Source organism: Furipterus horrens, unplaced genomic scaffold (genome assembly GCF_987537825.1).
Source record: "Furipterus horrens unplaced genomic scaffold, mFurHor1.1.pri manual_scaffold_8, whole genome shotgun sequence".
Taxonomy (NCBI): Eukaryota; Metazoa; Chordata; class Mammalia; order Chiroptera; family Furipteridae; genus Furipterus; species Furipterus horrens.
Window position 1 is genome coordinate 53,977,179 of NW_028327178.1, and position 24,049 is coordinate 54,001,227.

Genomic DNA, 24,049 nt, shown 5'->3' on the forward strand with positions numbered 1-24,049 from the left:
GCGTTTTTACCAAGTGTTATTCATGCTAAACTACAGATTTAAGGATAGTGACATAAGAGCAGTTGTAATGAAAGGCATTTTACTTAAAATAATACAAAGTCCATTATAAGAAAAGTTTAGATTTTGTAGACAGACATTTCCTTGAAACTTAGTGAAATGTTTGGGCCCTCTGTCTGCATGTCTTGGACACCTGTCTGTGTCAAGACCTGGATAACAGCAGAAATCTGCTGCTTCTGTCCTGGCCTGTTGTTCCTGATGCTTTGATCTTGTGACTGAGAAAAGTGGGCCTCTGTTGAAGACCTGACTTTCAGATGGGTTCTTTGGATGTCATTAAATTTCAGTAAGGAGAACAGCTTTCATAAGGAAAAATGGTCTCCTCCATGGGTTAGGATTAAAATAGAACAATTCCATTTCATCAGCTCCAGGTGACTCGGGATGGTGGCAGCTGGTTCCTGCAGGAATGGAGGTCCCAGCTATGAAGTTCTTCAAAGCTGGGGTCAGCTAACAGCCACCAGAGCATTCCCCTGAAAGCTGAGTGTTACTGCCTTAAAGGAAAATAACCATTTCCTTCTATCCCATTAATTAAATTTTTATAGACATGTCCCATATTTAGAGATGAGCATATAAGCAGAAATCCCCTGGGCACCAACAATGTGTCATTTAATGTGATGCCAGTATACAGGTTTAATTGTAGGATATAAAATTGTTTAATATAGAAAAGTATCATGAAAGAAAACAAAATCCTTCCATGGTTCCATCCCCCCCAAATAAATACTGCAAACCTTTGGTGATATCCTTCCAGCATCTTACAGACAAGTGAACCCATTTGTTTATCAGATTGGGATCTTAGCGTAGCTACTGATTTAAAACCTGCCTTTTACACTTACTAGAAACATTTTTCACTTAGTATTCATCATATGGTAACCTATTACTCATTTAACAAACTGCCTACTGTAGACTTTCAGTTTTTTGCTATTATATATAATACTGCATAGACATGTAGCATTTTGCAACTTTCTGACTTTTCCTGTTAGGATAAATTCCTAATAGAACTGCTTAAAGAGACATCATTGTTAAGGCTTTGAGTTATATTGTTATATCACTTTTTTTGGACTGTCCTAATTTTAATTCTTCTTTGCAGTAAGAAAAATAAAATGTTTTCTTTTCAGTATACAAGGTTTCATCTCTTGAATTATTTAGTATCCATTTAGTGCTCCCTCCACGTGGCTTGGTGAAGGGGCCTTCTCCATGTGGCTTGGAGAAGGGGTCTCCAGGCTGCTTTAAGAGGCTCTCGCCATGCGGTTTTGAGAAGGAAGGGAGATCCGTGCAGTTTGCAGGAAGAAGACAGTTTGCAAGGAGGCTGAGAATCCAGGTGGTTCTGCATTGAGAGCTGGAGGGCACCACAGCACAGAAAGGACCTCCCCAATCAGATTGAATGATTGGCAGCTGCTGGTAAAGCTGAACTGTGTTTGGAAAGTAGGGAAACGGTTTCTCTGACTTTCCCAAAACTAGCCTGGTTTGGAAGGGGGGAGGCAAGGATATGTGTTTGTGGGTATTTTAAAGAGCGTAAGACTTAACAACAGAAATCCGCAAGTAACTAAATCTATATAACTGTTAAATAAACAATTCTTTTTCTTTTCACCAAACTCTGGTATTGAGAGTTATAATTTTGGCGGCGGGCAATCGGGCCCCTAACTAAAGAGCCCATGGGTTTGTTTTCAACTGGAGCAGCCCAGGGGTTCTGTAACAGCATCACGCCCCGATCACGCCCCATCACGTGCTGACCACGCCCTGATCACGTGCCTGGCACGAACTGATCACGCCCGATCACGTGCCCGGCACGCACTGATCACGCCCCAATCACGTGCGCATCACGCCCGATCATGTGCCCGGCATGCACTGATCACGCCCCGATCACGTGCCCAGCACGCACTGATCACGCCCCGATCACGTGCACATCGTGCCCCGATCACGTGCCCAGCACGCACTGATCACGCCCCGATCACGTGCCTTAAATCCTTTAAGCTCATTAACTCCTTAAAGTTATTAATGCCTTAGGCTCACTAATACTTAAGCTCATTAAGACCTTAAGCTCATTAAACCTTAAGAGGACCATCCGATTAAGCCTTTTGAGTATAATCTACTTGTCCTTAACCCTGGCTGGTTTAGCTCAGTGGATTGAGCGTCGGCCTGCGAGCTAAGTGTCGCTGGTTCGATCTTCCAGTCAGGGCACATCAGAGAAGGAAAACTCTGACTCCAAAAAACCTCCGCTGCCTTGCGGCATACCTCTTCAGGGGAAAGGCTAAGGGAGTAAACCCCGACAGAAAATCCGGAGCCGGAGTCCCTAAGGCGGTTTGACGTTGTAGTCAACACCGGCAACTCCTGCGGCGCACCTGAAGCCAAGCTGTATTGACTCCGTCTTTCCCTTGGACCCTTCAGCTGCGAAGAGAGGGGGGGTCTGCTGCATGGGCAACAGCAGACCCTCCATATCACCCTGCCCAGGCTCTGTAGCTTCAGCTTCACTGGAGAGGACACTCCAGCGTCATCGCAAGATGTCGATTCAACACGGGAGGAGACAGATACCGTGTCACTCCCGAGTCGGACTGCACAGCCATTCTCGGCGGTGCAGATAGACTCTTAAGAAGCTACACCATCGTCTCTCCAGACGGACGGCTGCCGACAAGTATCCTTCACAACTCTTTTGAACAATGTGGTCAAAGACACAAGCTTTCGGTTGAGTTTACAAATGATGTTGTCAGAATCTGATACATATTTCTTGCAGACAGGCCCACATGAAGAAAGGCAAAACACAAAGTCTCAGCCTTTTGGACCAGCTGTGAACTAATGTCATTACATAGAGCTGGAGAGAGAGAGAAAAAAAGATAGTGAGTTAATCACACAGCACTAGCATAAATATTATAACCTAAATGAGTAAATTACATTTTTTTACAAGAAAGGTACAGGGTGGGGCAAAAGTAGGTTTATAGTTCGTATGGAAAATAGTACAAAAATTAATAAATAATACAAGAATAAACTGGCATATCATTATTATCATTATTATTATTTGCTTTATTTTGAAAATCAAATCCAATAGCCCATGTTTTGATTTTCCCCTTGTGGATCAATAGCCTTAACAACTATTACAATAAATATGTGTGTGTGTGTGTGTGTGTGTACACCCTTATCTCCATATATTTATTTCAAATATAAATATCTACATAGTAGATACATGATAGGTAGGTGGATGGATGGATGGATGGATGAAATGATGAACAGCAGGTGTCCAATCAAACCCTTCAGTGAGGCTGATTATTTAAGGATCATGTAGGGGTAATGTGATTGGCTGCATGGAAGTATAAACTGAGGGGATAACTGAATATGTGTGTTGCTTATTATTCTTGTATTATCAGCCATAATTAGGAATTGAAGGGCTCTTGATGGATATTCTGGGGAGGTGTTGTAGAGAAACAGCCTTTGGTGAGGGAAGGAGAGGCATAAATCCTAAGTCACTGCCTCAGTAGAATGTCCCTCAGGCCACAGACCCCAGTAGAATTTATACTTTGCCAAATCACATGGACATGAATTAAAATACTCAGGGAGCACCCTGACCTGAGTGGCACAGATGGTTGAACATCAGCTCACAAAGTGAGGGGTCACCAGTTCAAGTTCCAGTCAGGCACATGCCTGAGTTGTGAGTTCAGTCCCCTGTCAGGGCACATAGGAGAGACAACCGATGGATGTTTCTCTCACACATTGATCTTTCTTTCCCTCTCTTTCTCCCTCCCTTCCCCTCTCTCTAAAAATAAATCAATAAGATCTTTTTAAAAATATTCAGGGAACACAGGAAGCTGCATAAACAACAGTAGTGACGTCACAAGTCATACCAAGGAAGGGCCAGGAAGGTTAGACTGGCCAGGGCGCAGTGATGTGGCAGGCAAAGTTCATCTCTTATCTGGGAGATGTTTGTCTCAGCTCCAGTCTATCAAACCGGGAAGCTCTTTTACATGTGCAAGTCAATACATTATCAAAAACATGAGTTATTTCTGACTTTCTGAAGATAATGGTGTTCTTGGATTCCAGAAAAGCCACATTTTAAAATATTCATGGAGTAGAACCAAGACAAACATGCCTTTAAACATCCAAATATAAAACCCACATGTAGACACAAACCAGCTTCCTATTGATTCAAAATTGCTGACAAATACTGTATATGAATTTTTCAATTCTGTTAATGAGCATAAACTTTTGGTGTGGAGGTGAACGTGGGCAACAAAGTAGGTAGAAGGTAGCATCAGAAAAGAGGACTTCCTAAGAAAGTTTATTCATCCACTCACTCGTGAAACATACATTGATTGATCTTTTAGTATATGTCAAGGACTATATTTAGTGCTTGATATACATCAGGGAACAAAACGTGAAGATCTCTGCCCTCATGAGGCCTACAATCTAGCAAGGAATACAGGGAATGTATATAACATAATGAATAAATTAAATACAGAATATTTTAGGAAGTGCTAAGCATTGTAGAGACAAGACAACCAGGACAGGCCGAGGGGCCTGGGATGGAGGACTGCAGTGTTACAGAGGCTGGCCAGAGAGGGTCTCATTGAGAAGGGGGGTTTAAGGAGAGCCCTGAAGTGAGCAAAGCAGGATCTGGATAGATGTCCAGCCAGCTGGAACAGCAGTGTTAAGGTACTGCTTCAGGTGGGAGCACACCTCCAGTTCAGGGAACAGCAGGAGGCCAGCGTGGCTAGAGCAATGAGCAAGAGGAGAATGATGGCATGATGCTAGGGAGGTCATGCAAGAGGGGCACCAAAGAAATAGGGACTTGTAGTCATTTTAGGGACTCTGAATGAATAGGGCCCATATGAGGTGTTGAGCACTGGAGGAGCCTGAACTGCCCTGTACTATAGAAGCACCATCTTGGCTACAGATCCAGAAGTGCTGAAGGGTGGAAGCAGGGAGACAGGTTAGGAGGTTGTTGCAGTAATCTAGGTGATGTGAGAACATGCAGGTGGTGAGATAGTCAACTCTGGATACAGTTTGACAGTGGAGTCATTCTGATGGATTAGATGTGTCCTGTGAGAAAAAGAAGTGTTAACATGGCTTCATGGCTTGGTCTGAACAACTGGAAAAACAAAGTTGCCATCAGCAGAAATGTGGAAGCTGTAGATTAGGACAGGTTTGGAGGGATCAGGAGCTCATCTCTGGCCATGTTGAGTTTAAGACGTCCACTAGACATCCAAGGGAAGTGCTGGAATTACCCTTCTCCACCATCTTTAAGTAGCAGGCTTTTTTGAGGAAGGTGCTCCATGGCAGAGAAGAAGGAGATATTGCTCAGATAAGTGATCTCAGGCAGGTCCTTAGAACAATGATAGCAGTAAGCATGCAATACATAACCATCATATATAGGTTTTATGTTTTCAAAGGTTTTTCAAATATGAATTTGGTTACCCATTTCCCTGAAAGTTTAGGAATGCTTTCGTTGTGCTCAGAAGAAAGTTGGGTTTTGGCTAAAGATTACAAGAAAAATATTTTTTCTTCCTTTAATCTGTCAGATGCCTTAATTTATTCCCTCCTGGTAGATCACTTGCCAAGAAAATGTCATTTCCTTGATATTTAGAGTGAAGTTAGCAAAAAACTGAAAAAATAAAAACCATGCTTCTTACAAGCTTTCCCCTAAAATCCTATTCCTGCCCACTGATTGTATTATTTGGCCCTAAAAGATTAATTGAGAGAGTAAAAACTGAAACCATTCTGTTTATGAGTTTTCTTGTGTCATGGATAGCCCCTAGAAATTGCTTTTAGTTCTTATTGCAATAACTGAACTTGTTCAAAGGACCTTTTCTATCCACCTCTTTGTTACTCATGGATTCTATTTGCACCTCAATGATATGGTTCAATTCCACCTCTGCTATTGCCCCTGCCCCCACATGTACTCCTTGATCGTCATTTCACTGTACATTTTTATTTTTTCTCCTCTCTCTCCTCTCCTTTCTCTATCCTTCTACTCCCCCAGATTTAGTTGCTCTGTATGGTCCCATCCTTGTCATTCTCCTTTGCTTTTTTCACTACCTCTCTCCTTTGGTAAGTTCATTCAGCACTGTGACTTTAATCAGCAACCTCTTATCAATTCTTCCCAAAATTCATCCAATCTCACTTCAGCTCTGAACTGAATTCCAGTCCTCCATCTGTAACTCCCTCCCACATATGTCCCTGATCATCCCACCAGTCACCCAATTTATCTAAATTTAATTTGTCATCTCTTCCAAAACATGTCTCATCACATTGTCCTTCAGACTGGTCTCACTGCATTAGTGGTTTATGTTTTTAACCCGCATTCATGTTCCTAAAGCAGAGCTCTGGGGTTCTCTTCCTTGAAGCTTCCCATCCATTCACAGAATCCATCCAACCCAAAAGCAGCCATTGAATGTTTATCTGCTAGGCATAATTCTAGATGCTGTGGATACAGAAGCAGACAGAAAAGACAAAGCTCCTCACGGAGCTTACATTTTATAGGAGCAAAGGAGGAAACTGAATCTCAGCAGTCAGATTTCCCCAGCTAGGATTTGAGCTCCAGCACTCAAATACCAACATCCATGCTCAAACCATAAGTATTATTTTATAACTCCTCTTAGACACCTTTATTATTTATTATACTAAAATTTTCCCAAAGAAATATGCCATTGTCAGTATAGCAAACTCACTTCTAAAGACATTTGCTTTCAATCTAACCTTATTCCCCAAAAGAGGGGCTCCTCTCTCCATTTTACCTCACAGCACATAGAACAAAAAGGAGTCAGAGTGACTAAGAAGACCAAGAATAATACCTTAAAATGTTATGTAATTCAAGCTTGATGTTCCAGAGAGAATTTTTATTAGGTAACTTGATGGAGCCATGTCTGGAAGCAAAGAATAAAGTCGTGATCCTTTGAGTCCCTAATGAAAATACCTAATTATTTTATTTCTGTTCCCACACAAATAAGTTTCTCTTGTAAGTCTCTTTGGCATGCTCTAAGTGCACGGTTTTCTCAGAGGATCAGGGTTTTATAGAAAGAATCTTGGGTTTAAGAGTGGGAGTATTGTGAAAGGGAAAATCAAAAGTTAAGAAATTAATGTTTTTGAAAAATAATACTTTAGGAAAATTATGTTCCCAACACTATTGGGTAGATTTATTTAATTCTCTATTATGGTTTATGGATCTGATTATTAAAACTTTATACTTACCACAGTTTTGTGAGATTATAATTTAGAAATAAAAGGATCTCTAGATAAATCTTTTAGTATCTTCAAAAAAAGTATAAGAGTGGCAAAAACCATGAAACCTTACCAGCGTGGCAGTGAAGCTCCCTTTGAAGACTGCACTTTGGAACCACAGGGAATTCTGAGTCTGGCCCAGGCCTCAAGGGGTCATACTTTTGGGAGAGAAACAGAGAGAGACCAGGACTATGTAAGTAACTATTTCTCTGCACAGCTACAAGGGAAGGAATGGAAAGCTACTAGAACTAATAAGTGAAATTAACAAGGTTGCAAGATACAAGATCAAATGCAGAAATCAATTATATTTCTATGTGCTAACAATGAAAATAATACAAAAATGAAATTAAAAAAATATGTACATTTAAAATAACATCAAAAAAACTACTTAGAAAAAATTAACAAATGATGTGAAATATATATACACTGAAAGTTGCAAAACATTATCAAGAGAATTTAAGTAAGACGTAAATAGATATATCATGTTAATGGATTAGAAAGCTCATTTGTTAAGATGGCAGTTCTACCCACAGTGACCTATAGATCCAATGCAATCTCAATCAAAACACCAGCAGGCTTTTTAAATAGAAATCAACAAGGTAATTCCAAAATGTATGTGGAAATTTAAAAGACCTAGGACAGCCAAAATGAAGTTGAAAGTTGGAGCACTTAACATTACTCATTTAAGACTATAATAATCAAGACACTATGACACAAGGACAAACATATAGATTAGTGGGTCAGAATTGGGGATCCAGGAACAGACCCATATGTGTATGGTCATTTTCAACAGTGGTATCAACATAATTCAATGGAGAAATAGTCTTTTCAGCAAATGTACTGACAAAGTTGGATAACCTTATGGAATAAAATGAAATAAACTTTTCCTCACACCACCCCCCAAAATTAACTCAAAATGGATCTTAGACTTAAATGTAAAACTATAAAACTTTTGGAAGAAGCTCGAAGAACACACACAAAAAGCATAAATGCTAAAAGAAAAAAAATGATTAGATGAATGTTAGAAAAATAAAAACTTTGCTCAGCCAAAGATGCTTAAGAAAATTAAAATGCAAGCTACAGTTGGGAGAAAATATTTGGAAAAACCTATAGTTGACAAAGTACTTGAATCTAGATAGTCTTTTAAATCTCTCAGTCTTGCCCTGGCTGGTGTGGCTCAGTTGTTTGGAGTATCATCCCCATAACCAAAAGATTGCAGGTTTGATTCCCTGTGAGGGCACATGCCTAGGTTGTGGGTTCAATCCCTGGTTCAGGGATACACCCAGTTGATGCTTCTCTCTTGCATCAGTTTCTCTCTGCCTTCCTCTCTTTCTAAAAGAATGAAAAAATGTCCTTGTGTGAAGAAAAAAATAAATAAATTAGTAAATAAATAATCTCCTGAACTTACAAAAAAATAAAATCAACAGGAATGTTAAATACAGCACAGGCAGTCATATTGTAACAACTATGTATGGTGCCAGGTATGTACTAGACTTATTCAGAGGATCACTTTGTAAATTACATAAATATCTAACTTCTATGCTACACATCTGAAACTAATATAAAGTAATATTGAATGTCAGTTTTAATTTAATTTTTTTTTAATAATTAAAACTCAATAAGAAGACATACAACACATTTTTTGATGGGCAAAGTATTTGACAAGACACTTAAAAAGAAAATATGCAAAAAGCCAATGATTACATGAAAAGATGTCCAACCTCATTAGGGAAATGCAAACTGAACATAATGAGATGTCACTATACACCCACAAGAGTAATTAAAATTTAGAAGACTGGCAAACCAAGTATTGGTGAGGATATGGAAAAGTTAGAACCCTTAGACATTGCCCTTGACAATGTGAAATAGAAGAACTACTTTGGAAAACAATATAACAGTTTTTTAAAGTTAAACATTCACCTACCATTGAACCCAGCAATCCCACTCCTAGGAAAAGAAATGAAAATAAAAATCCATACAAACTGGCACATATATATTCCTAGCAGCACTATTCGTAACAGTCAAAAACTAGAAATAACCCAAATGTCCATTAACTGGTGAATGAACAAAGAAATTGTGCTATATCTGTACAATAGAATAGAACTCAGCAATTTTTTAAAGGGGGAACAAACTGGCTCCCCAGTCCTCTGATAGCCCCACAATTTCAGGTGTGCTCCCGACCTGGCCGGCCACTCACCACTTGCCCTGCGGATCTTGCCTTCCACATCATGTACAGTATATTTGCTGACTTAAACTACTGTGTCCTTAACACAAGAGGAGAAATCTTGGAGGCCCTAATCAAAGGCCTTCAGAGACTGGAGTACAAAGGATATGATTCTGCTGGTGTGAGAGTTGATGGAGGCAATGACAAAGATTGGGAAATCAGTGTGTGCCAAATACAGCTCATTAAGAAGAAAGGACAATAAAAGCACTGGATGAAGAAGTTCACAAACAACAGAGTATATGGATCTGGATGTAAAATTTGATGTACATCTTGGAATAGCTCATATCTATTGGGCAAAACATGACAAACTCTGTCCTAATCAATAGCCATCCCCAGCACTGTGATAAAAATAATGAACTTATTGTTATTCACAATGGAATCATCACCAACCACAAAGATTTGAAAAAGTTTTTGTTAAGCAAAGGCTATGACTTTGAAGCTGAAAAAGACACAAAGACAATTGCCAAGCTTGTTATGCATGACAATTGGTAAAGTCAAGATAGCAGTTTTACTACCTTGGTGGAAAGAATTATCCAACAATTGGAAGGTGATTTTGCACTTGTATTTAATAAAAGTGCTCATTTTCCTGGCCAAGCAGTTGGCATAATACAAGATTACCCTCTGTTGATTGGTGTACAAAGTAAACATAAATTCTCTACTGATCAAATTTCAATACTCAACAGAACAGGCAAAAATAAGAAAGAAGCTTGTCTTGTTACCAAAAAAAAAAAAAAGGTTTGGTGGCCTGTTGCCACAAAAAGCCAAACTCATGAAGCAGGTGCTGGTGCAAAAGAAAAAATGTTTATTTAGGTGCCACACAACCTGGGAGAATGCTGGACTCCCATCTCAAAGACCATTTCAATCTCCCTGTTCCAGCCCAAGGTTTGTAGAGGGATAGGGAGGGAGAGCAGGGCTTTTCTCCTAATCCAATTATCTTTCTGGCTTTTGGCTCTAGTCTCTATCCATTCATACTTCTAGTTTTCGGTGTGCCTGGGACACTACCCATTCACTTTTTAGCTTTCAGAGCCTCAGGCCGTATCCATTTATCTTTCTAGCTATCCCAGGTAGCTTAGGACCTAGCTATTAATATTTCTAGCTTTCAGAGTGCTCAGTGTAAGAACCTCTCCCTGATGCTATCTTCAACAGTGTGTGGAGACTCCCCTAGTGCTCTGACTGATGGCACAATTTGCTTTTTTCCCTGTTGAAGAAGAAGCATTGGAGTATTACTTTGCTTCTGATGCAAGTGCTGTAATAGAGCACACCAATTGTGTCATCTTTCTTAAAGATGATAATGTAGCAGACGTGGTAGATGACTATCTTTCTATCCATTGAATTAAACTAAGGATGGGGGATCACCCTGGGAGAGCTGTGCAAGCCCTCCAAATGGCACTCCAGCAGATCATGAAGGGGAACTTCAGTTCATTTATGCAGAAGGAAATTTTTGAGCAGCCAGAGTCAGTTGTGAACACAATGAGAGAAAGAGTCAATTTCAAAGGATCACATTAAGGAGACCCAAAGCTGCCAGCTTCTGATTCTTTTTTATTTTTAGAAAGAGAGGAAGGGAGGGAGAAAGAGAGGGAGAGAACCATCGATGTGTGAGAGAAACGTTGATCAGTTGCCTCTCACACGCACCCTAATAGGGACCTGGCCCACAACCCAGGCATGTGTCCTTGAAGGGAATGAAACCCGTGATCTTTCAGTTTACAAACCAGTACTCGATCCACTGAGCCACACCAGCCAGGCCCCAGTTTCTGATTTTTATTGCTTGTGGAACTGTTTTTATTGCTCGTGGAACAATTATCATGCTGGTGTAGCAATATGGCAAGCTCTCAAGAGCTGACTGAGTAGCCTGTTATCATGGAGCTAGCCAGTGATTTCCTGGATAGAAACACACCAGTTTTTCAAGGTGATGTTTGCTTTTTCATTAGTCAATCAGGCAAGACAGCAGATACCCTAATAGGTCTTCAATACTGTAAGAAGAGAGAATCTGTAATTGTGGGGACCACAAGAACTGTGGGCAGTTCACATTAATCCTGGACCTGAGATTGGCATGGCCAGCCAGTTTGTAGCTCTTGTGATGTTTGCCCTTATGATGTGTGATGAAAGGAACTCCATGCAGGAGAGATGTAGATAGAGGTCATGCTTGGATTGAAGCGGCTGTCCGATTAGATTAAGGAGATTTGATTAAGGAAGTACAGTACTGCTTAATGACACCACAGAACTGTACACTTAAAAATGGTTAAGACGGTAAATTGTGTTTTGCATATTTTAGCACAACACAAGCAAGAAAAATTCACATGTAAAATCTTCATCATGACAATGGCAGAAGAAAGAAATCTTTCTTTCTTGTAATTTCGGGATATTTGCTTTGACTCTGAGTACAGTTAAGTGACTTCTAATTGCTTGTTTAGAAACATTTACTGCAATATACGTCCCTACCAGCAGGCGGCAATGTAAAGCCCAAACGAAGGATCTAAGGATGTTTTCAAATCAGTGCTTTTTCCATAAAGCATTTTTTGAATACCGTACCCTCTTGTTTACAGAGCCTTGAGATTACAAGAATGAATTAGACATCGTCCTTGATCTCAAGTAAAGTTCTAGTAAAGAAGGACAAACAAGCAATCAAGTAAATGCAATCAAGTTCTCTGACTTCTATAGAGACAACAGTAAAAGCACACAGAAGGGTGTGCGTGCGTGCGTGCGTGCGTGTGTGTGTGTGTGTCCACTCAGAGAAAAAGTATTATTTCTTTTCCTAGAGAAATTTATGGTAACCTTTGTAAGCCACCCTTCATCTTAATTTTAAGACACTAAAAGGTCCTTATTTTCATCATCTCATTGATCATCACCACAGCTACAAGATGCACATTATTATCTAATTTTGCAGATAAGGCTGTTGGTCTGAAGCTTGCACATGCCCCTTCCAGAAGAAACTCTAAGGCTCTTACAGATTAAAAGCAAAACAAAACAAACAACAACAACAACAAAACCCACACTATTTTCTCTTCCACTAATTTCAAAAGGAAAAATCAAACAAGCCAGTCTCTCTTCTAACTCAGTTAGGCAGATTAATCTGCATATAACTGATGACTTAGTTAATCCTTTGCACAGTTGCCTTAGAAACTGGTTCCTTTTAGAACCAGTTACAGAGTTTAGTTATAGAGTTTAAAGCAACAGTATTCTTTATAATAAATAGAATGTTAAATTGTATATGAAATTCAACAGAAACTAAAATTGTTTTATCACAGGTGGGAACTATGCCTTTGTCAAAGTTGGAATGGCTCTTCCTAAAAATGGCAAGGCTGCCAACAAAGAACGAGGGACATAGAGCCTATATTTGTCTACATTTGCTGTTACATAATTTATTTATATTTGTCATTAAGTAGGAACCATTTGGTGGATTTACGCTATAGACAAATTAAAGATTGATGTTCAATAGGGGGTCTCTGATTGCAGAGAAATCCCAAACCATCTTAGATACATTAGAGCCAGGATTTTCGGAGAGGAAGAAGGGACATGCAAATACAGAGGGCAAGAAAAAGCCTGTAGGGATGGACTGGAATTATAGTGACTGGTATCGTCGGCGGCGGCGGCGGCAGCCGTCCGTCTCGAGAGACGATGGTGTAGCTTCTTAAGAGTCTATCTGCACTGCCGAGAATGGCTGTGCAGTCCGACTCGGGAGTGACACGGTATCTGTCTCCTCCCGTGTTGAATCGACATCTTGCGATGATGCTGGAGTGTCCTCTCCAGTGAAGCTGAAGCTACAGAGCCTGGGCAGGGTGATATGGAGGGTCTGCTGTTGCCCATGCAGCAGACCCCCCCTCTCTTCGCAGCTGAAGGGTCCAAGGGAAAGAGGAGTCAATACAGCTTGGCTTCAGGTGCGCCGCAGGAGTTGCCGGTGTTGACTACAACGTCAAACCGCCTTAGGGACTCCGGCTCCGGATTTTCTGTCGGGGTTTACTCTCCTAGCCTTTCCCCTGAAGAGGTATGCCGCAAGGCAGCGGAGGTTTTTTGGAGTCAGAGTTTTCCCTTCTCTGATGTGCCCTGACTGGAAGATCGAACCAGCGACACTTAGCTCGCAGGCCGACGCTCAATCCACTGAGCCAAACCAGCCAGGGACAGTATAGACTCATGATTTCTAAAATATGTATGTGTATGTTCATAAATATGTGCACACACATATGTATGTATATTTGTATGCATGTGTATGTATGTGTATATAAATGCATATGTTTCTTAGTTCTGTCTGTTGAAAAGGTCAAGAAATTAAGACACTCCAGTAGCAGAGAACACACCTAGTGCCCAGATCTTGGTCTTTGCTATTTTTTATGTCAAATGGAACCAGGGCTCCTCAGAGAAATGGGTGATTGCAGGGTGGGAGCAGCGTAGCTACAGGATAAACCTGGAACATTGTAATGCCAGAAAGTAAGGAAGTGCTTTAAAAGTCTTAGGGGCATGTAACAAGAACACAAGAGCCAGAGTGAGGGGCTCACATCTGGTGAAATCTGGGATGAGTGGAGCACCAAAACATTAAGTATGGTAATGAGTTCTATACCACTGAAAAAATATAGGAATATCATATGTCAATGCCAATAACAAATAGGTAAATAAATAAAGAGGGGGAGAAGGAAGGGAACCTGCCACCTGGCAACAAGCACATGTGGGAAGGAATCCTGCAAAGAGAGAATGAGTATTTGCAACTTGCATAGTGAAGTTTTGGGTCAGGCAAGATTCAGCAATGGAGGTTAAATCTAGGGGAATATTTTCGTGAGGAACAGGCTATCTGCATGGTCTGCCCACCGACTGCTTATTAATTACAAAGTAAAAAATAATAACCACAAAGTGGCGGAACTAGACTACAATTGGGGTAATCAAAATGAGCACCATCAAAAGGGGAGGGGCGGGACATTGTCCGCTATCAGATGCAGACCCAGCGAAAGACACACCTCACCAATGTAGGATTCTGGCCAGGGGGGCATAACCTGAACTTAAATCAGGATGAAACATCAGGAAAACCTAAAATAAAATTTTAAAAAGTGAGGCAATTCCTACAGGCCTGCGTGGGTGACCAGGAGTCTCCACTTCCTCTTCCTTCCCTCCTCCCCCTTCCTCTTTCCCCTTTCCTTTTGCGCCCTGCTCCTTGTTCTGATGGGCCCTGGGGAAGTGGACCAGGAGTCTCCATTCCTCCTTCCCTTGCTCCACCCCCACCCCTTTCTCCCTTTTTCCTCAAATAAACCTGTTGTTTAAACCTAGAGTGGTCTCCAGGAAATTAAAAAAAAAAAAGTAAAATAAATTTTAAAAAGAGGGGGGTGGGAACTATTCTTCAAAAACGGCAATGTTACAAAAATAAGCAAAAGACTGTGGAAATATTCTAAGTGAAGGGAAACTAAAGAGATACCAGACTCTAGACTGGATCTTATGCTGGAGGGCAAAAAAATTGCTAAAAAAGAAGTAATTGGCTCACCTGATAAAACTGAAATACAGATGGCAAATTAATGTATTTATTGTATTAATATTAAACTTACTGCAGCTGCTAACTATACCTCGGTTATTTATGTAACAGAATATCCTTATTCTTAAGAACATACAGAATCCTCTCAGGGGCCATGATGTCTACAGCTAATTCTAAAATGATTAAGAAAAAATTCCTCTATCTATAGCTGTTCTTTCTATCTGCAGAGAGAATGCAAACGATAAGGCAAATAGGGGAAATGTTAACAAGAGGTGAACCTGGGTGATGGGTATCTAAGACTTCTTTGTATTCTTCTCATTCTTGAAACTTTTCTAAGTTTGATATTGTGTTCAAATCAAAGGGTAAACAATTAAAAGAGCATCATAGCAGTTCTCTGCTCTGCATGAAGTCCACAGGTGCATTAAAACTCAAGTGCCTGAGGCACCTAGGATTCAGCTGAGCTCTCTCCAGTCCATGTGCTCTTGTTCAGTCTACACACTCACAATGTTGTGTTCTTGTACCTTAGTGGTACCTCCAGTGCAGAAACTAAGATGGGCAGCTAAGAGCAGTCTGACTGTGCTCCCGACTGTGATTATTAGTGCTCCTTGAGCCGTGCAGTTGTTGAAAGATTCACAGCACGCATTTCTACTTAGGCCTGGAAGGAGCTGTTTCTGATTCCCTGCTGAATCAGTGATGCAGGAGGAAAGCACTGAGGCTAGGGCGTGGGAAGGCAGGCAAGGCCCATTGCATGGGCACCGGATGGAGCCATGCTGGACTGTGCCCACGGGAGTCAAGACCTTCCAGGAACCAGTCACCGCCACACAGCATTGAGTTGTCGTGCCTCTCTTTTAACACAGCTGGGAATTTTTTACCCAGTAGGTGACATGGGAAAACTATTGTTAAGGATGTGCTTCACACACTGAAGGAGACTGTTGTCATCACTAGCAGCTTCCAACCTAACAAGGCTAAATCTACTCTCAAACACGGAACAAACACTTTTTGCAAATCGGGGTTGCAAAACTCTGGTGCAGACATTTTAAAAATAAATGATGTATAAAGGCATTGTAAGGGTTCATGGTGCTGTATTAAATCCTTATTCATGAGATCGCCTTTATTATTTATAACTTCCCAGTTAAAAATAAAACCAATACCTCTACATTAAAAAGAAATAAAGCCATAGGGAAGTATCCTTAATAATAATAAAAAGAAATCTGCACGGAAAGAAAATATATTAGCCCTGGCCGGGTAATTCAGTTGGTTAGAGTATTGTCCGACTACTCCAGGATTGCGGGTTCAATCCCCAGTCAGGGCACATACAAGAAGCAACCAATGAATGCATAAATAAGTGGAACAATAAATCGGTTTGTCTCTCCTGCTCTCTCTCTCTCTCTCTCTCTCTTTCTCCTCACTCTCTTCCTCTCTCTCTAAAATCAATTAAAAAAAAGAAAATATACTAGATCTGGAGATGTGCTGGCAAGTGAGGTTAAGTCCCCAGGAGGCTGCAGAATAATATAGACAGCATTACTCTACTTGTCTACTATTATCTATGGTCATAGATGCTTGTCTGTGAATAGGGAGAGGGCCTGAAGGGCACGCGATAAACTGCTGGGACCAGGGAAGGGAAGGATTTCACGTTTGTTTTCTGTCCTCCTGAATTCTCTGAACTTTTTACAATGAATGTATACTCTTTTTAGTTGAAGACACCAAGTATAATTTAAATGAACAAGTATAATTTAAATTGCCTCCATTTAACCCAGTGCTCTTATTAATACCATCCATTAGTACTTCGTTAAGTGTCTGTTGACTCTCACATTGGCCCAGCATTTTCCCATCTCCCACTTGAGTTCAGCCTTCTCCCTTTTCTGGAGTGCTTTCCTCTCACATCTCTGCACTTCTGTACAAGTCCTCCTGAAATTCCAGGCTCAGTTCAGTGACTCCTGCCTGAAGGGGACGCTGGTCTTTCAGCTACTGATCTCATCTAAGTTCCACTGGTTCTTTATTTTCTTCCCCCATTGCTGTGGTTCTTTGTGAAGCCTGCTCTCTCTACTAGAATAAAACCCTCCAAAGGCTGCTTCCTACTATGCTTGTCAGATCAATGCTTACTGAGTAAATGAAAGAGAAACTACCCACAGCCTCCACTCAGGGACAGGTGGTGTTTCTTTTGGAACTTAAAGCCAATGTCCTGAGGTGGGTAGGGTCCTAGGCTAGACCGCGACATCATCATTCTCCAGGATGATCATGAAGCTCATACAGAGCTGCGGCTGGTCTAGCTCTAGGGCATGGCATTAGCACCAATGTGAAGACTCCCAACACTCAGCCGTTTCACTATTATTCGTGTTTCATAATCTGTTCTGTTTTCTATATCCTAAAGTATGATCATGAAGCAATACATTAATAGACATGGATTTTCCACGAACACTATTATCATCCCCTTAAATCTATAATCCATAAAGGAAAAAGAATGTATTATTGCATATGAATTTTCCTATGGCGGAATTACTTTTTTAAAAAAGTTAAGAACATAAAATATTTTAAACTTTATTGAATGTATTTCTAAAACATATTGTTTTACGTTCCTGTTTAACCAAATAATGTTTTTCTTTTTTCTTTTTCTTTTGTATATTTTATTTATTATGCTGTTACAGTTGTCTCAATTTCTTTTCCCTTTGCTCCCCTTCACCCAGCAACCCCCCTCACTCTGGCAGTCCCTTCCCCTTAGTACATGTCCATGGGTCACGCATAAAGCTCTTTTCAACATTCCCCTGTCCATTTCGCACCCTGCTACTACGCTTCTTCATTCCTGCACCATTTCCCTCCCTCCCCCACCACAGCTGACACCCCTCCACTTGCTCCCCCTACCCATGATTCTGTTCCCATTCTGGTTGTCTGCTTAGTTTGCGTTTGTTTCCATTCCCTAGCTTCTGTTGTTGACAGTTGTGATATTGTTTTCACTTTAATGTTCATAGTTTTGATCTTCTTTTTCTTAAATAAGCTCCTTTAGCATTTCATATAATAATGGCTTGGTGATGATGAACTCCTTCAGCTTTACCTTGTCTGGGAAGCTCTTTCTCTGCCTTCCCATTCTGAATGATAGCTCTTCTGGATACACTAATCTTGGTTATATGCCCTTGTTTTTCATCACCTTGAATATTTTCTGCCAGTCCCTTCTTGCCTGCAAAGTTTCTTTTGAAAAATCAGTTGACATTCTTATAGGGACCCCATGGTAGGTACAGTATTCCCTCGCTTATCGTGGGTATTACGTTCTAGAACCGCCCCCGCGATAGGTGAAAATCCATGAAGTAAGAACCTTACATTTATTTTAGTATTTATATACATTTTAAGGCTTTATAAACCCTTCCCACACACTTATAAACCATTCCCAGCCCCTTTATAACCTTTCCCACTTCCTTATTAACCTTTTCCACACTTTATAAACACTACTTATGTTCTTAAACATATTCTACACTCTTAAACCTATGTAACTTTAACAACACACATATACAGTACCCCCAAATCCCGCGATATAGTGAAAAATCCGCAATAAATACTTAATTATAATATTTTGTAAAATCCCGTGATACAGTGAGGTCACGATAAGTGAACTGCAATATAGAGAGGGACCACTGTACTAAACATGAATAATGAAATTCAGAAACTGGCAACAGCACTTTATGATCAGAAGTTAGTCTTGATAATGGGACATGGCTATTATTATGCTACTTGTCTTTAAGGGATACTAAAAGTCAAAGAAATCACTTACATGCACTCTGAAGGCATTCTACTGGTGAACTGAAACACGGCCTTTGGTTTTAGTGGATAAGTTAATGCCTGTCATCATGACAATCATGAGAGATCACACTTACACCAAGTACCAGAATGCTCTTCATCAGGTGGTTGATAGGAAGGGACACCCAATGGTGATTTGTGATAAGGAAGATACCAAGACCATTAAGGACACAAAAGGAACAATCAGGTGCCCCACTCAGTGGGCTTCTTGCAGGGCATTCTTAGCATGATCCCCTTACAGTTGCTGGCTGAGAGGCTATGACGCTGATTTCCCCCAATCTTGCCAAATCTGTAACTGTAGAATAAGGAGCATGTGAAAGGGTGATGAAGCAACATAAAACACCTTTTGTATTTGAAACCTTGATTTAAAATATCACTCCCATGAACCTTTTTCTAAGTAAATCCTTATTTATGTATCAGTTATAATTTTTCCACTCAGTTTGTGATTCATGTGTAATTTACCTCATATTTTCCAGTAATTGGGGGAGGGGGGTTGAAAAACAGAATCTCTATTCAAATCAGAAACAGATTTAGCTCTTGTTTTCTTTAAAGGGAGTTGGGAGTTCGATTTCTGAGCCCTCCATTTCAATCTAAGAGGATTGTGTGTTTTAAAAGTAATTGGTTTTTGTTTTACCATGCTTCTATTCATTCAAACCAATGACAGAACAGTGCATTTATTGGAAGATCTAAAGCCAGTAGCAATGTATTTGGACACTTAATTAAGTTTTTGCTAAATTATATATAAAGAGAAGATGCTATGATTTACTTTAAAATTTGTTTGTGTACTTTAAAACTTAAGCTTTTCTTGGTGGAATTTCTACCTAAGGTAGGTTGACCTTAGACTCTCAAACCTGTTGCTTGTTAACTGTAGGTTAAGGTAGTTTAGAAAGCTAAACAGTATAGTAGTGCATTGTTTTTTTTTCAGTTCTTTACAGAAAATATTTGTACGTTTTCATAGCATAAACTTTAAATTTGAGCTGCTTTGGATGACTGACAATATGATTTTAAATTTGAAGTTGGAATATATACATATTGAATATCCAGCTCTGTTTTTTATCTCCTAAAAGTATTATTTTCTTGTATCTATAGATTTTTTAATCACTGCTGAATGACATATTTTATCTTTTTTTAATCACCACATAGAGTTGCCATCAAATGTCTCAAATTAAATCAATATTGATATATTCATACTTCTTTTCAACTTTGTCCAAAAAAAGAATTTCCTGTAGTTAATTTTAACTTCCCCTTCACTGCCTTGTATAAAACTAGTATCTTTGTGCCAGTTTGGAAGACTTGAAAATCTTTTGACTAATCATTTGACTCTATTGGTGGGTGAGGCTTAGGAAAAGCTATATGCTTTAGAGTGATATTAATGAAGGATTACATCAAATTTAGTACAGGCATACCTGGTTTGGTTCCAGACCATTATAATAAAGCAAGTATTGAAATAAAGCAAGTCATAATCCTTTTGGTGGTGGAGAGTCTTGCCTTCAATTAAAAAAAACTGCAATATCTGTGAAGCACAATAAAATGAAGTGAAATTTTTTAAAAAGGAACACACTTCTAATATACATCACAAAATAAACAAATCTCAAAATATGCTAAGTTAAAGAAGCCAGAAACAAAAGACTATATGATTTTATTTATGTGACATTTGTAAAAAAAGACAAAATTATGGAGACAGAAGTAAATTAACAGTTTCTAGGACCAGGGGTAGGAGCAGGGCTTGGCTCCAAAGGAGGGTGAGGAGGTGATGGAGGTGTTCTAAAACTTGGTTGTGTTTGATGGTGGCATGACTGTATAAATGGGTGAATTTCATGGTATGTAAAATATACCTCATAAAGCTGTTTTTAAATATTTTATTTATTTATTTATAGAGAGAGGGGGAGGGAGGGAGAAAGAGAGGAGAGGAACATCCATTAGCTGCCTCTTGCCTGTGCCCCAGTTGGGGACCAGGCAGTTGCCTCTTGCATGCACCCCAACCAGGAAGCTGGCCTGTGACCCAGGCATGTGCCCTGGCCCGAAATTGAATCTGAACCATTGCTGGTCAGGGGTCATAACACTGTTTTAAATGATTCTAAGAATTGTTAATGTAAGGTGTCCTAAGGGGGAAAAATAGAGGAAGGTTGTGTTCATTATAAATTTGCATTTGTCTTTGCATTTTTTGTTTTGGGGTTTTTTTGTTTGTTTGTTTTTAGCACAGTTCTGAAAGCTGCTCCTTAATAAAATTTTAGACATACTGTATTAAATTAGATTTGAAAATGGACAGAGATTATAAATGACATAAGTGTGTAGTGTTACTAGGCATAACAGATCACACACAGACTTTTAACTTGATATCCACCCGATATCTGAAGAAGAAAAAAAAGAAATCTATTATATAATTTTATTATCCAAGGGACAAAATGGAGTAGGTGTGTTTTAAATGAATCAGACCTAAACTTGAGTTTTAGGAAATTCAGTTAAATGGCTACTGACCTGAAACTGCTTATTTTTAAGGTCCATTTGATTATAATAGTGGGCATTATTCACCGTGTTCCCATGAAAAGTTATGTTAAACATTTATTTATGCTTCAATTTTCTCTAGAAAAGATGTAGTGCTACTCACAATTTATGAAACAAATTAATAGAATTCTTTTATTCAGAAACGAACAGCTTCAGAGAATACAAGGAAATGAAACTAGGAACAGGAGAGTAAGTTATGTGGCACCAGAAGTGAACTTAGTACCCAGAGTAGAAGGCAAAGCCCTTACACCCATCCCAGTACTGACCCTGAAACGCGATTTCTCCATTCAGTGATGTCAGTGGACGGAGTAGAAAAGTCACAGGGACCATAATATTAAAAATTAATAATAAAATGTAGAAAGCAATTGCTTGAGAGATGCAAAAAAGTATTTCTGACACTAAAATTAGAAGAATATCCATAAGTCATCCTAGAAAGAATATTGTGCCATGAGCGTACAAAATAACATTTTTATACTCAATGCAGTGACAGTTTCCACCAGCCTCAAGACAAGGCACCAAGTGAAAGCAGTTCTGCCCACCCTGTGTGTGTGGCTAGAGCTTTCACTCCAAACCACTGGATAACATTTATTTCAAGAGATGTGAGATGTGCTTTTGATTCTTATTTCAAAAATAAAAAATGTACCTCAAGTGTCATGTAAGCAAAAAGTTATTTTATTTATGATATTAACAGAGATACCATGCAAGAATTTTTATTCTTTTATGTCTTATCATAGGTTTATTTGTGTTTTAGAGCATTTATGAAGAATTTAAAAGCAAAAGAAAAAAATTGTTTCTCATCTGAGAATTCTAAATTAGTTTGGGGCATGCTTTATATATTAAGGAGATGTAGAGAGCATGTACATTTTTAAATTTTTTATTTAAAAATCCAAATTATACTGTAAAATTTAAAGCTTTGCTTTTTAAAAAGTAGGCTTAAATTTGATATAATTCTGTTTTTTTCTATAACACAATTCAAACTCTTTTGAATAAGAGTAACATAGACATTCATGCGTTTTATTTGTTATATGAATATCCCAAGATGAGTCTCATATTCAGTAATACAGAAAAAAGTAAGTAATGTCACTTAGTGATTTCCTTTTATGATCTCAATTTCTATATACTCACAAATGTCAAAAATTGATTACATTTCAGTGTAAATCACCTTTTTTAGACATATGTACACACCACAAATTATTTTTATTTGGTATTTTCTTCTTAGTTGCTAATTGAGGCATACTAACATTATTCTTCATATTTATTTCTCAGTTGTTATGGCAAATGTATGAGAATTCTAGCCTGGCTCTGGACAAATTTTTAATTGTAGCTGAAAAACCTGCACTGACTTAATGATTTTACAGAATTATTTCTTGTTTATGTATTTTTAGTTGAGATGGTGGCATTGTGGCTATGATCTTAAAAGCCTTTATCTTTTTGAAATAATGTTGAAATAAAATGATGCAGTCTAAGAGATTTGCTACCAAATAATAAAGGTGGGAAAAAGGGCATGAGCTACAGGTAAAAGAAAATTGGCCAAGTGTTGATAAACAGGGAAGCTGAGTAATGAGTCCTGAGAAGTCATTCTCTCTACTTTTATAAGTTTTCCATAATAAAATGTTGAAGAAGCAACAGTAACAACAGCCCTGGAATTTTCCATGAAGTTTTAGAACCCCATAAAAAAAGCAGACATAGAGAATCCTGGGGACCCAGTATCTTCTAGTTCAACATCTTTGTTTACCAACGTAAGAGTTAAAGCAAAGAGAAATTGTTATTGCTTTGGTGTTTCCTGTTTTAAAACCACAGTGCCCAACCCTGACCCATGTGGCTCAGTTGGTCGGGCATCCACCCGCAGAGGTCGCTGGTTCAGTCCCTGTCAGAGCACATGCCTGGGTTGTGAGTTTAGCAGGTTGGGGCACATGCGAGAGTCAACCGAAGAATCAGTGTTTCTCTCACATCATAAATTTTTTTTAATACAATAAGATCACAGTGCTGACAGTTCTTGCCTTACTACTACTATCCACATGTACCCCACAAATCATGTGTCTTGAATCTTGGTCAAGAACTTTTCTATAACTCTGTCCCAAAGGCTTCAGCTTAGACTGTGAAAGAAACAATGATTCTGACACTAAAGACAGTCAGGAACTTTACTAAAGGGCCCACCGCACTAGAGTTTGAGAGTAGGGGAGCGAAAGGAGGCTCAGCTCCAAATAACACCGTGACGTGGAGGTTACCACTGTGCGACCATCTCCAGAGTAGCAGAATGGAGTATTTCTCTTGCGATGCAGGGTGTGTGTGTGTGTGTGTGTGTGTGTGTCTTCACATGGTTCCTAGAAGGAAATTTTCTTTTTCAGGAAGCCTACAAACTCCACTAGACTGATAAGAGTAGCAATGGGAGATCACAAAAAGAAACAAAAATCTAGGGAGACAATAAAAGCTGAGGGGTTTAGGACTTCCGGCCAAGATGGAGGCTTAGATAGACACACTCAGTCTCCCTCTACAACTAGAAAGGAATACGACTACCTCAAAACAAAAGATAACCAGAAATTCCAGAAAATAAAACTACATGGAAGCCCAATGTATGAAGTTATAAACCAGCGGTTCTTGTCCAGATGGGTAAGAGGGGTAAAATCAGAACCAGAATGGAAAGGTCGGGCGGCGCTGTCTGTGGTAGCAGCGGGAATAGCAGCAGGGGAAGCAATCCTGCCTGCAGTCGAGTCCCGACACCTCGCGACCCCAACCCTGGGAAAGGTAGCCCCCCCCCCCCCCATTGCCTCGGATGGAGAGGCCCAGAGGGCAGGGGATGGATTCCGGTCTCCCAGCAGAGAATAACG

At 39.6% G+C, this 24,049-nt stretch overlaps 1 protein-coding gene and 1 pseudogene across 2 annotated transcripts in view; both read left to right on the forward strand.

Moving 5' to 3' along the window:
- The window catches only part of GNAL (G protein subunit alpha L), a 164,851-nt gene that overhangs the window by 90,524 nt on the left and 50,278 nt on the right, over positions 1 to 24,049 (forward strand). The window lies entirely within an intron of this gene.
- Positions 9,486 to 19,022, forward strand: LOC150002919 (glutamine--fructose-6-phosphate aminotransferase [isomerizing] 1-like; annotated as a pseudogene).